Genomic DNA, 13,522 nt, shown 5'->3' with positions numbered 1-13,522 from the left:
TGAGCTAATCATAGGTTGTGGTTAGGACTTGCTTTTTTTTTTTTAATTTTTTTTTAACATACTGGTTACTCAAAACCATGTCAATTCCATAATGTTGCACATTGCTGTTGATGTTATATTGAGACTCTTAATTGAGGGGGATGATATTCTACCAGCTCTAACTTCGGACCAGAAATGGTCTCCCCAAGAAACTGTTCAACCCATCTGGACAATAAGCAGTTGGACTCTATGCTTGGTATATGTTTGCAAGGAAAGAATCTTGATTGAATTTGAACTGTAACACTGCATCAAGGTGGAGGAATCCACCAGGGGGGGGGAGGGGTGTGGGCTGGGGTGGGGGAGTTCCCAGAGCCTATGAAACTGTCACATAATGCAAAATAATTAATAATAATAAAAAAGAAAATACTGGGGAAGCAGAGACTGTATGATGGACTATGTCAGTCAATTGATTCTGCCACAACCTAATCATGCTTGGAGTGGTGAGAGTGGCAGCAATTCAGAACTGTTGAACTATCAAAACCTCTTGAGCTAGACCCTCGGAGCATGGCCCGCATCTGGGACCTGGGCTGGGTGTGAGACTTGGTCGGGCTTCTCCCTTAAAATTCCTTTTTTACATCAGATATATTAAGGAAGCAATACAGAACTAATTGCCTTGCCAATCTTCCTGTAGTGTTTGAATCTTTTTATCCTAATTATATCAAGATTGCCAAAAAAAATAGGCTTAAAAAAAGAGCATTTTACTTAGAAAAGGCCTAGATGTACCCACCCTCAACTAGAAAAAAATGTTTTAATTCCATACAAGGTTATGTTAAACAGTAAATATTCGTTTGTATTTATTTGTTTTATGTTTTTTATTGCCTGAACTCCACAGAACATCATTTTCATTCAGCATGACAAACTCTAGTGGTTTCCCCCGTGTTGTCATAATGCTCAGTGTGTCGAGTTTGGTTTTTGAAAGTCCTACTGAAAAAAATGTTTGTCTTCATTTTTGTAGGTTATTTTTCAAAATTTTTCAAAATTGAGGTAGCCATGGCATCTGCCTTATAAGTTCCAATACTTCTCATTGCTTTAGGTTCCTTTCAAAGTTATCATTAGTCTGTTGAATCTTTAAAAGAAATGTCTTTTTCTTTAAAAGATTGCTGGTTCTTTAAAATGCATACTTTGAGGAGTTTTAGGTTCTTTTTTATTTTTGCTTTTATGTATTTACTTTTTACTCTTATTTTTGATAATGTTTAAATAGCTGATTAGGTTAAGAGGGGTTGAGGATTAGGGGAAAGTGGGTAAGATCATTATTTCCACACCATCCTTTTTGTCTTCCCGTATCTTAGGGGAATAGGAGAGATAAGGGGAGAAGCCAACCCAGCCTCCCAACCACCTCTGTACCCAGGTATGGAGAATGGTCACCTGACATTTTCTCAAGGTTCCTGATGTGGAGCATGTTCTGAGGGTTCTGTTCAAGTGGTTTTGGTAGTTCTGACATGCTGTTAATCTCGTAGATCCTTCTAAGTTCCTTTGGCTGACATAGTCCACCTCAGAGTCTCCACTCACCCAGAAATTTGCTGTCAAGCTTTGCTGGGGTAGTGAACCAATTTGTTCTGCCCTTTTTCCTCTGCTATGGTACCAAATGTGCTCCACAGGGTCCTATGGACTTACTCTGGTTCATGTTAAGTCTCCATCAGTGGGTACAGTCAATTACCCCAGTCTGGCTCTCCCACTAACCCAGGTCACATGCAGGCCAAGAGGAGTAGCAGCCTTGCCTACCCAGGTCTGCCCTAGGGGCAGATCTTACACTCACCAGCAGGAGCAGTGGCTCAAATCAGGGAAGTCCCCAGAGCTCCCCTACAAGGCTCAACCATGCTCCCCCAAGAGGCTCACGTGTACTGATGGGTGCTGTAGCCCAGCCTGGTCTGTCCCCAATTCCAGATTCTGCTGCTGGGTGCTGCTGCCCAAAACATCCTGTCCTGCACCCCTTGCTTCTTCTCTGATCTGCCAGTAGGTGTTATGAACAGACCCAGCCTGGCATGCCCACATGTATGCTGGCATATACTGTAATCAGGCCTGGTCTGGACTATTTGCCTTCATTCTTCTGCTCACCTGCAGGGACTGTGTTCTGACAAAGGAGTTGCCCCAGCTCTTCTATCAGCTCTCCCCCCAATGACAGATCTTAAGCACAATAGTGGGTCCTCGGCCCAGGTTTAGTCTACTTCTTGTCCTGGCAAGAACAATGGCCCCACCCAACCAGCCCACAACCATTCTGGTTCTTACTCTAAGGTGTTTCATCCCAGGAACACCTGGTCCACACCCCTGACTCAGTTGTCCTGTGGTTCAGTGGGAGCCAAGACCTAGCCCAGCCCATCCTACACTAAACCAGCATGGGTCTCATGAGCACCAGAGGATTCTAGCACATTTTGAAGCTTCTCACACCCAGCTCACACCTATGCCAAAGGACACTGTGGCCATGTTCAGCCCAGATCGTTGCCCCATTCTGCCCAGCATGCTTACCAGTGGCAACTACAACCAAGCCGGTGAATCCCCTTATATTCCCAACCAGGACTATTCCCAGCACATAATTGAAGGACCAATCCAGATCCTCACGCCTACAGGTCTGGACACATCTTCACCATGCCTTTCTTAGGATCCAGCTGCTCCCTTTACCATAAAAAATTAAAGTATGAAGAACATCAAGAGAACTAATTAGGGAAAGAAGATTTGAATATCAAACGTTTTTCTTCCTGCCCCCATGAAACTGTAACATAATGCAAAATAATTAATAAAAAAAAAAACAGCCCCAAATCATTCAGGTAAGATTAACTAATGCTGGTATAGCATATTCACATATGTTAGTATGGCAACCATGACAGCTTAAAGTTCAACAGAACACTTCCACTAGATTGCCTGGTCAAAGCATTCCTCTTCTGGATCCAAAGATTTGGGCTTAATTGCTACACTTTTCCTCCTAGAGTCTTATTTACCATCCTGCGTGAAGAACACTGGTACTAGTAGCAAACCTTTTAGGCTTCAAATGGAAGCATCAACACACTGGAGAGGATCCTAGGACAGCCAATGAGCTGACAAGAATTCCTCAGAAGGTATATGGAACTTTTCACCCAGGTGATTGATAAGAAAAGATTTTTAGACTTAAAAAGCGTACCTGCTACTGGTTAGATTCAGTTCATTTACTAATGGTTCACATTTTCTACCCTGCTTATCTAGGAAGGTTACCTCTTTGTCCATGGATTTCGGTTTGGGTTCTGCCTATTGGGAAGCCCAGGCATTGACTCCATCAGGATGAAGTGTTCAGTCTGCCTTCACTATATCTTGAAGAATCTAGTACTGGTTGCCACATGACCTCAAAATAAACTCCCGGAATGTCACCCTCTCATTTACAGGTTTGGGCAATTGTTCCCTCAACTGATTTCTTCAGAGTTCAGATATCAATAAGTTACCTAGTACTTCACTATAGTTGGGACTTGCCTGTATCCTATCCACAACTCTATCACCACTTTATGAAATCTCTACGTGAATTGTTCTACTCAGAGGGTATCAACCATTGCCTCCTGGGACTCTGGTCAGCCCACTGATCGAAAATTACATCCCTACAGTGATCCAGAAGATCCAGCAAGATTAGGAGCCATCATATCTCTGAAAACAACATGGCCTATCCCTCCTCAGCTCTACTCTAGTCACAGTTGCTGGTTTTGGCCCTCTGCATGCTAAGCCTGGTTTTAGTACATAAATTCACATGGTACACTGTACCACCCACTCAGGTCATGATAGGCTTTACTTGACATACAGAAATGTATTGAACATTCCTGTTATGGTTTCAAATCTGGATTGTATCAGTTATAAGTCAGTGAAGAGTACACCACAGTCTCTTTCTCATTCATAACATGGGGATAATGAATGTACATATTATTATATATTATAGATGATAATAAAATAAGGTAATTATTAATAACAATAGTACAGTGATGTATAGTCAATAATCCTCATAAGGAATTAGAAGAGTGCTTGTTTTATGGGAAGTGCTGTATAAATTTTTCACTATGTCTTATTAATATAATCTTTTTCTATGTAAAAACATGGTCCCTTCATGAAGAACAAATTACCTGAAGATATCTAATCCTGTATGTGGTTATAGCACATAAAGTATGTAAATTAAAAGAACAGAATTGCAGAAAGAACGTTAATGTATAACCACACTGGAAAATGTCACAGCCTCCACGACTGAATAAAGAAAAATAAATCAAATACACAAACTATATTTGAAAACATAATTAGGCTGTGCTCACGTACTGTGTCCAAGTAGCAGAGAATATGCATTATTTTCAAAGAAACATGAAACATGGATAAAATGAATAACTTTATCGGTTACTCCAATTATCTGAAAGTTACGGCTACATAAACTCAAATGTGAACTGCACATTACTTGTTGATAATGTATGCCAGTGTCAGCATTTGTCATCACATCCTTGAACTTTCTATGCCTAGACCTGGGAAATTTCTCTGTGCCACAAAATCCTTACTCCATCTTTAACTACACTGCCATATGAGGTACTACGTTAGAGCTGTATGTTCCGATATCTGATGCACTTCATGTTACTGTGTCCATAAACACCCAGTCCAATTCTGTTTGTCTTATTCCCACATCTTCAGGCAATGTTGGACAATTCAAGTGTCACTTAGTTTGCACAACTCTGTGGATTAAACTAATGCTAACTTTTATTTGTATGATTTACTGGTTGGAATTATGGGGCACATTGTTGGATGCTGAGATGGGCTCTTTTCAACATCTTTTAATCTGATGACAAAGACTTGCTGTCAGCCTGAAGTTTGCCCATCACTGTCACAATGCCCATGCCTGTTTTCAGTGCATCCCCATTCCTCAGTCTTTCCATCGTGCCCAGGATACCACCAATCTGCCTTGTGTGTCTTGGATCCTCCTCTGAGAAACATTTCATATGAACTGATTCATAGTATTTAGGATCTTTTGCAACTGGCACCAATCACTGCATGATATGTCTGTGTGTTTTCCAGACTGTGCCTTGTAGCATTGGTTTCTCACAGTAATTTTGTATCTAGATCTATATTTGGCATTAAAATAATTTTGGACATTTATTACACATGACAGTGTTATGAAAAGTGTGTTTTTCAGCATTCTGAGTACAAAGTTAAGCATGTCATCATCTACAACTTCAATGTTTGCAAGAAAATAATCAGTGGAGCAATTTATGTTGTTCCATTGAGGCATTGGATTCTAGAATCAATGCCTCATGTCATCATTCTGATTTTAATTTTTTGAGAATGACACACATGAGTTTTGCCACGGTTTTTCTAAAATGGACAATATTTTCACAAAAGAGTACTGCATTAAAATACACGAAGACTTTCATACAAGCAAAAGAAAAGGTGCCTATTGTGAGATAACAAAACTCCCACTCCAACTTGTAACAATCCCGAATTATTGTTAAACATGATCCTTCCACTCAAGACAAAAACAATAAAAAAGAGAAATATTTTGGAATCTAATATAAAACTGAAAAATTAGATTTCAGTGCAGGAGAAAAAGAGTAAAAGAAAGTGAAGCAAATGCTATGAATGTTCTCACATCATGAGCTAAATGTTAATTTGTCAGCAAATATTAATTAAACAGTTGCTTTCACTGGAGTTGAATGTGACAGATGGTGAACTTTCAGAAAGGGCTCAGCATGATTTTTTTGTTGGATCTATTACTGAGGACAATACTCTCATATAATGGAGGAACCAACAAGCCAGAATGTATTGAAACTATTCCAGAAATCAGGGATAACAGAAACACTTTCAACTTTCTGTTTGTCCTGGTTGGGGCACATTGAGGTTTTCCTAAATGGTTCATGGAGGTGCATGAGCAGAGGTGTCCATGAGCCATTCTGAAATCCTGTATAACTCTGCTTAGCTCCTCTCTGCAGCTCCATGGACCAGAGCTGAGGTACTCCAGAATGGCTCCTGATTCTGTGTATTGTTGCTCAATAGCATTGCTGTGCAGATGCACTGAATTTCATGGTCTGATCCTCCTCTGTGTTTCTGCCCCTCTGCTTAGGTGACTGTGGAAGAACTAGCAATATGTGCTGGCCTTTTACTTTGCCATCCAGGAGATCAATAGGGACCACCACCTGCTCCCAAACAAGTCCTTGGCTTTCCACTTGTAAAGTACCTTGGCCAGTAACAGCTTCACACTGTTGAATGCCCTGTACCGGTTCACAGGGGACCATAGATTGACTCCAAGCTACAGCTGCCAGACACGGAGTAAGTCAGTTGTCGTCCTTGCTGGAACAACCTCAGTGTTTTCTGCTGAATTGGGGACCATTTTGGAGGTCTACAAAAATTCAACAGGTGAGTGGAATGTGAATTTTCTTGAGTAAAATTTTCATCTCCTCCCAAGTCACTCTGACATGTTTCAGGAAGTGATAAAGTGCAAGTATCCAGCTTCCATTTGGAACTCTCCTAGGACCGTGACAGTTTCAAAGGACCCCACAGCTCCAGGTAGATCAGATGTCCCTCATGCCTTCTGCCTAACTCTGCCCTCTTCATGTCCACCCAAGCAGATTTCAAATCAGATTCGTAGTTAACATTACAGGTTTGATTCAAAATGAACAGTATGTTTGTATGTTTGTGCCTGTGTGTGCGTATGCCTGTGTGTTTGTGTATATCTTTGAAAGCTGAGAAACAAAAATAAATATTGCAAACAGAGGGTGTCTCAAATACCTGGTTGCCTGAACAGGCTCCTGGCTTCTGCCCTCATAAGGCATAAACTCAGGTTCTTGTATCCAAAATTCATGCACCATCTGTTTTTACCCTGGACATGATGAATTCACACATTTCCTCCAATAACACAAATGAGGTTTCTCATGTGAAACTTGCCCTCTTCTGTGCCCACAGGTTACATCGTAGCCATCTCAACTTGAGGTTTTCCTCACCCAATAAGAATATTATGTTCTGTTTGTGAGACATGTTTTTTCACATATTTGTCATGACAGGTAATGCTGGTTTTCTTTCAGCTCACTTATGGTCCTTTTGATTCCATGCTAAATGATGAGAAGCAGTTCCCCTCACTCTGTCAGATGGCCACCAGCAACAGCTCTCTGACCCTTGCCATGATCTCCCTGCTGCTGCATTTTGGCTGGATATGGGTGAGACTCTTGGTGTCTGATGACATGAAAGGAGAACAGTTCAATCAGGACATCTGAGCTGAGATGATAAAGAGAGGAGTCTGCTTGGCCTTTGCCTTCAAGCTCCCTGAGACAAGGACAATGTATGAAAACTCTGATATCTCTTTCCCACATAGGGTCAGCATTTCCTCTGCAAATGTGCATATCCTGTGCGATAACATCAGGGGCCTGTTTACCATGGAACACCTAGGTGCATACTATCTAACCCTTAGGAAGGTGTGGCTCATGACAACCAAGTGGGGCATTGTTGTGAATGAGACACATCACATGGTGCAATCTTTCCATGGGGGCTTTCCCTTCTCACCCCACAAGGGGAAAAATCCCAGGACTCAAAACTTTTCTCAAGACAGTGAATCCTTTCCCACTACCCAGAAGACTTCCACTTTGGTGAATTGTGATTTGATTTTTTTCACTGCCTACCTGCTGGGTCAGGTTGTAGGCAAATAAATGTCTGCCCTCCCAATGTTTTCTTTGAATTTTTCCCACGACACATTGACATGCTGACCATGTCTGATTCCAGCTATTTTAGTGTACAATGCTGTGTATGCAGTGGCCCATGCACTGCATCGGGTGTTTCTGGAGAAAGTAAAAATGGTTTTCCCGGAAGACACAGCTCACCGTATGATTCTTGCCTGGCAGGTAAGCCTCCTCTACAACAGGACATACTCTCAGCAACAGGCAACAGTAATATGTCATTAAAATTGTTTCACTTTGATATCAGCATGATAAGTCATGAAAGAAATTGTATTCTTTCTCAGTGTGCTGTATTTTCTGGCAATATTCAGGGAAGCAATATTTATAACTGCTTTGTAAATCATCTGACTGCCACAGAGGTTTTATCTTCAGTTACAAACATGATAAATTATGACTGTTTTCCTTTGTGAGTCTGGTTCATTTCACAAAGTTTACTAATCTCCAGTTCATTGCATTGTTTCAAACATGAAGATTTTATTCTGTTGGTGGCTGAGTAACATTCCACCATGATAATACACCACCTTTTGTTTATCCACTCATATATGGATGGACATATAGAATGTGTCCATATTTCAACATTGATGTGGACTGCTCAAGGCGTGTTTCCATTACTAGGGTTTATCATTTTTTTTTTCCTGCTAGACTTGTAAATACGGTGAGGCAAAATCTCACTGTGCTGATGTATTTCTGGTCATTTCTGTTTCATCCATAAAAATGTCTATTCATATCCTTAACCCACATATTAATGGAATCATCTTTTTGTTATGATTGAGTTTTTGTAGGTTGTGGTATTTTTGTGATATCATTTCTGGTTGAACACATATAAAGATGTCTACCTTTCAATTCATGGAATTGTTGCTACACTCTGGTGAGTACTGTCACACAATTTACTTAGCTTGAGGAAGCTCATGTGTATGGTTTTATTTATTGCTTCTGTGTCTGAGGTAGTACCAAAGAGATCTTGTTTGAGGTCAATCCTCATGCATTTCATAAGATTTTCTCTTTTAACTGGATGGCCTAAGGTGTAATGTTTAGTTTTTCCATAAATCTTGATATGAAATTCAGATGTGGTCTGAAACAGAAGCCTAAATTCCAACATCTGAATGTGGAAATGCAATTTTCACAGCTTACATTTTAATCCAGTTTGGCTTTTAAGAGACCATTCGCTAAATATGAGATCTTTGAGCTTTTGTAACTGCAATGCATCTCTGAGGATTTATACATGGATTCCTCTGGATTTTAATCCTGCCTTATTACAACCTATTACCATGTGAGAGAATTGAATTAATATGATCTTCATGCATATACAGTAAATTGTACTAATCTAATTAGTTGAGGCATTCACACAAATGGAATGTCTCACAAAGGCATGCTCACCTATTTTCATGTATGTATCTGTGTAATTTGCTTTACTGTGTAATATTTCTAAGCCTACTTGCAATAAGAGCTCACATACAATTTGGGACATGCTACCTACACATGGAAAGGAGTAAGTTAATTGATTATGAAGGTGACCATAGATAAGCTAATGGAACATTTATGAAGTTTAGTTCACATCAGTGGAGACATCATGACAGCAAATTCCCCTGACCTGAACCCATGGCAGAATGATGGCTCAGACCACCAAACCTACAGCAATTACCCTCTCAGGGCATAAAGTGAAGGCAAAGGAAGAACTTCCTAGCATATATGTACGTCCCACTTCTAATTTGATTGCTTTCTTGTTTCTAAATATGCTGCCCATCCAGCTACATCCACTTCTGAAGACAGCACAGTTCACCAACAATGCTGGGGATGATGTGTCCCTCCACAAAGCATCACCTCATCAGGCACACTCTAATATTCAGAACATTGTAAACTTTCCTGAAGGTCTCCAATCGATAAAGTTTTCCTCTGGAAGTGGACGCGACCAAGACCAAGGCCTATTCATCAGGGAAGACATGATAGAATGGCCTGTTGCTTTCAAGGAGGTATGGTTCTGGGGAAAATTCCAGACATGCTCAAAAGGATGGACATGGATCACCTAGGATCTCACAACTTCAGATGTGCAGCAATGATATGTTAAATAGTCACAGGGAACTAAATTACATGAGTCCAAGGAAATGCATACTGCCATCATTCCTTACATCCATTCTCCCTGGGCCTCTTAACAACCAGCGAAAATAGGCAATCCTGGGATTAAAGGGCTCCAGGGACATCTGTCTTCTAGGAAGTTTACACGGAGACATAGTTTACACTATGCATAGTTATAAACAACAAGTCACTACTTCTAAATTGCAACCTAAGTCTCATGAACTTTCATTCCTTATCTAGGTGAAAAGCTACAGTTCCTTTCCAAGGACAAAAGCAAGAATAGGGGGAGTATGCCAAGTTTGCACTCTGGCAGAGCCTGTAACATAGGCAATGTTTCAAGGGCCACGAGTGCCTGCCTTCAGGGGCTTGTCTCCAAGCACTCCCAAAGACCTAAGGTATTCCTCCCAAGATTCAGAGCCCAGTGACCATTTCTCAGCACACACTACTTCAAGCACTTCATGGCTACAACCAGACCTGTATCATTTCAATTGAAACAGTTCAACAGAAAGACAAAATTGCCAAAGACATTTGTCTGGAGATGAATGAAATGAATGTGATCAAATATCCTAACACTATCTGGTTATGAGTTGTAAATCTTGAATGAACATCAAGAAACACTAAATTCTAGCTCTACATTCTGTTAACAGGACCAAGACAGCAGAAGCATAGTGATGCAGGCCAGTCTTGTGATGGTGATGAGGGAAACAGTGGCATCTTCTCAAAGTGTGTAGTGATGTGCCAAACCCTGACCAGTGCTTCTTTATGCTGCCTCAGACTCCAACATCTGTGTGTAGCCAGAGCTGTGAGCCAGGATTCAGGAAAATGCCAGAGGAAGGAAGGGCTGTCTGCTGCTACACTTGTGTTTCCTGTGCAGAGGGCAAAATTTCCAATCAGACAGGTATAAAACATATAACTTACCTATGAGAACTCCATTGTCATAAGAATATATGCATTGGCATCATAGTGTACTGTTGTTCTCCAGACACACATTCACTCACTCTCTCAATATAGGTGCTTTAGTTACTATTGCCACCTCATTGCATATGACCTACTACCTGACAGTGCTCACCTGACACATTGATCGGTTAAGAAGCCTCCATTACCATCTGCTGCTGCATGACACAGTCTCAACCAAGTCCTTCGAGTAGATCACACTGAGGTCTAAACAAGTAGCAGCAGGTGTTTATCAGAACTGTGTGGATTCATAGAAGGAATGAAATCAACATTTTTTCATACACTACTGACAAACACGGAGCTACTGCACATATACTATAGCAATAGTTAGGGAACTATTGCATTGCTTCTTGGTTACATCCTTGACATTGTGCACATGCGAAGTACTCAGAGCCTACACCTAAGATTGTTCTTTGGAGGCAAGAAACAGAACAAGAGAAAAATAAAACACAGTGAAAAATGAATGTGCAACATGGCAAAACGTGTATTGGTCATCCTAATATTTTTGCACAAGCTCAAGACTTCAGGAATAAGCTATCACTATCAAATGCATTGAAAAACATGAAAGTGAACTATGACTCATTGATAAAGACCTTTATGGCCTAAAATATCATAGATGAATGCATCAATAGACAAATTATGAGATTTCATTCAATGTCCCAATGCCAATCATCCCAGCAGTGAAAATATTTAAAACAGAAGCAAGACTACAAAGTAATGTTACCCAAGTAACAACTCTCTCAACAATTCATTGATATTTCATTGAAGCAGGGACACACCCACCTACTAATCTGTCCTTGATAGTGTCATTCATGTTATAGAAGCCTTAGTGATCTGTTTCAAGACATAATTATGTTGTCCCACACTCTGAGATTCCTGATACATGATGTGAACCAAAAAGCTGAATAAACCATGCTTCCACGTGAACACAGAAGGAAAGATTTAATAATTATAAAATGCAATAATGGTGATGAAAATATCACTAACCAAATAATCTCATGTTAACAATAGAGCTACACTTTATTTCAACCATTTAATCCCAGCCTCTGAATGAAAGAACCGCCAGAATGAGTCCAAGGTTAGATTTAGAGTCCTGTTTAGAGTGTGGATATCATAGAAATCAGAGATCATTTAATTCTCCATCTAACTGAAAAGTTTAAATCCATGACCAAGGAACAGTATGCCTGAATGGATTTTTTTCACCTTCAGATGAGAATTCTCCAATGGTCAGAAATGCAGAAGCTTGCTCGTGTGTGGCATAATAGAACACCCAAGCAATCTGTACAAAAAAGGTTATAGTAGAGTGAAAATTTTCATGGCAGAGCAGTGCATTTAGTGCCCAGAGCAGGAATACTCAAACAGGAAGAGAAATCAGTGCCTCCCGAAGCTGGTGACCTTCCTGGCCTTAGAGGATTCTCTGGGTACTGCTCTGGCATGCATGACTCTGTCCCTGTCTGTGTTCACAGCTGCCATCTTGGGGACCTTTGTGAAGCACCAATCGACTCCCATTGTCAAGGCGAATATCCACAACCTCAGCTACATCCTGATCATCTCACTCCTCCCCTGCTTCCTCTGCTCCTTCCTCTTCATTGGACATCATAACACAGTCACCTGCCTCCTAAGACAAATCACATTTGTCCTTGTGTTCACACTGGCTGTTTCTGCTGTACTGGTCAAAACCATCACTGTGGTTCTGGATTTCAAGGCCAGGAAACCTAGAAGGACCATGAGGCAATTGCTGGTGTCAGAAGGCCCAAACGCTGTCATTCCCATCTGCTTCCTCATCCAACTGACTCTCTGTGGCATCTGGCTGGCAACATCGCCTCCCTTTGTGGACACAGATGCACACTCTGAGCATGAACACATCATCCTCTTGTGCAACGAGGGCTCCATCACTGCCTTCTACTGTGTGCTGGGCGTCCTGTGCTCATTGGCCCTGGGGCACCTTCACTGTGGCTTTCCTTGCCAGGAACCTGCCTGACACGTTCAGTGAAGCCAAATTCCTGACGTTCAGCATGCTGGTGTTCTGCAGTGTGTGGGTGACCTTCCTGCCTGTGTACCACAGCACCAAGGGGAAGGTCATGGTGGCTGTGGAGGTCTTCTCCATCTTGGCCTCTGGTGTGGGTCTTCTGTGCTGCATTTTTGCCCCCAAGTGCTACATTATTCTGATAAAGCCTGAGAAGAATTCTTCAAAAAGCTTGATGAAAAAGACCAGTTCCTAAGCATGTCTAGATATTTTTTCAGTTTTCACTATCATTTTTGAAGAGATTGCAACTCTAAATAATAGTTAATTGCATTCACGCGTATGGAATCATAAGAATGTCTTTCTTCTTGAAAACTATTTGAAGGTAGTAATGTTCGCGTAGCTGAGTACATAGGTCAATGTCTGGTCCAGGCTTAGATCTGTGCTTGTGATCTCCTCTGGGACATCCTGGTTCCAGCCACCCAACCGTGTGCAACTCCTATTGTTGGCTTTAGAAACAGGCATTGGAATGGAGAAATTTTATGCAAAAATGGGAACTGTTTTATCATTAACCTTCTCTCTCTCTCTCTCTCTCTCTCTCTCTCTCTCTCTCCCACACACACAAACACACACTCCTGAGTTAATGCTAGAGTTTTAAAATCTAGATTGAGTGAAAACAATCATGGCATAATGCAAATCTCAGGTCAGCATAAAAATACAATTGCCATGTCCCTTTATTTTAGCATGGCTCTTCTGGCAATATCAGAGTCTGAATTTTCTTTCTCTTTCATATATCCTATGTAGATAATGTTAGTGTTTACATAATGCTAAGACATCTTGCTGGCAACCA

The 13,522-nt window shown here is 41.0% G+C and overlaps 1 pseudogene; it reads left to right on the top strand.

The window, feature by feature from the left end:
* Positions 1 to 2,437: 2,437 nt before the first annotated feature.
* On the top strand, positions 2,438 to 12,931 carry LOC101517790 (vomeronasal type-2 receptor 116-like; annotated as a pseudogene).
* The last annotated feature ends 591 nt before the right edge of the window (positions 12,932 to 13,522 follow it).

The sequence above is a fragment of the Ochotona princeps genome, chromosome 13 (assembly GCF_030435755.1).
Source record: "Ochotona princeps isolate mOchPri1 chromosome 13, mOchPri1.hap1, whole genome shotgun sequence".
NCBI lineage: Eukaryota > Metazoa > Chordata > Mammalia > Lagomorpha > Ochotonidae > Ochotona > Ochotona princeps.
This window is presented reverse-complemented; position numbering and strand designations above follow the sequence as displayed.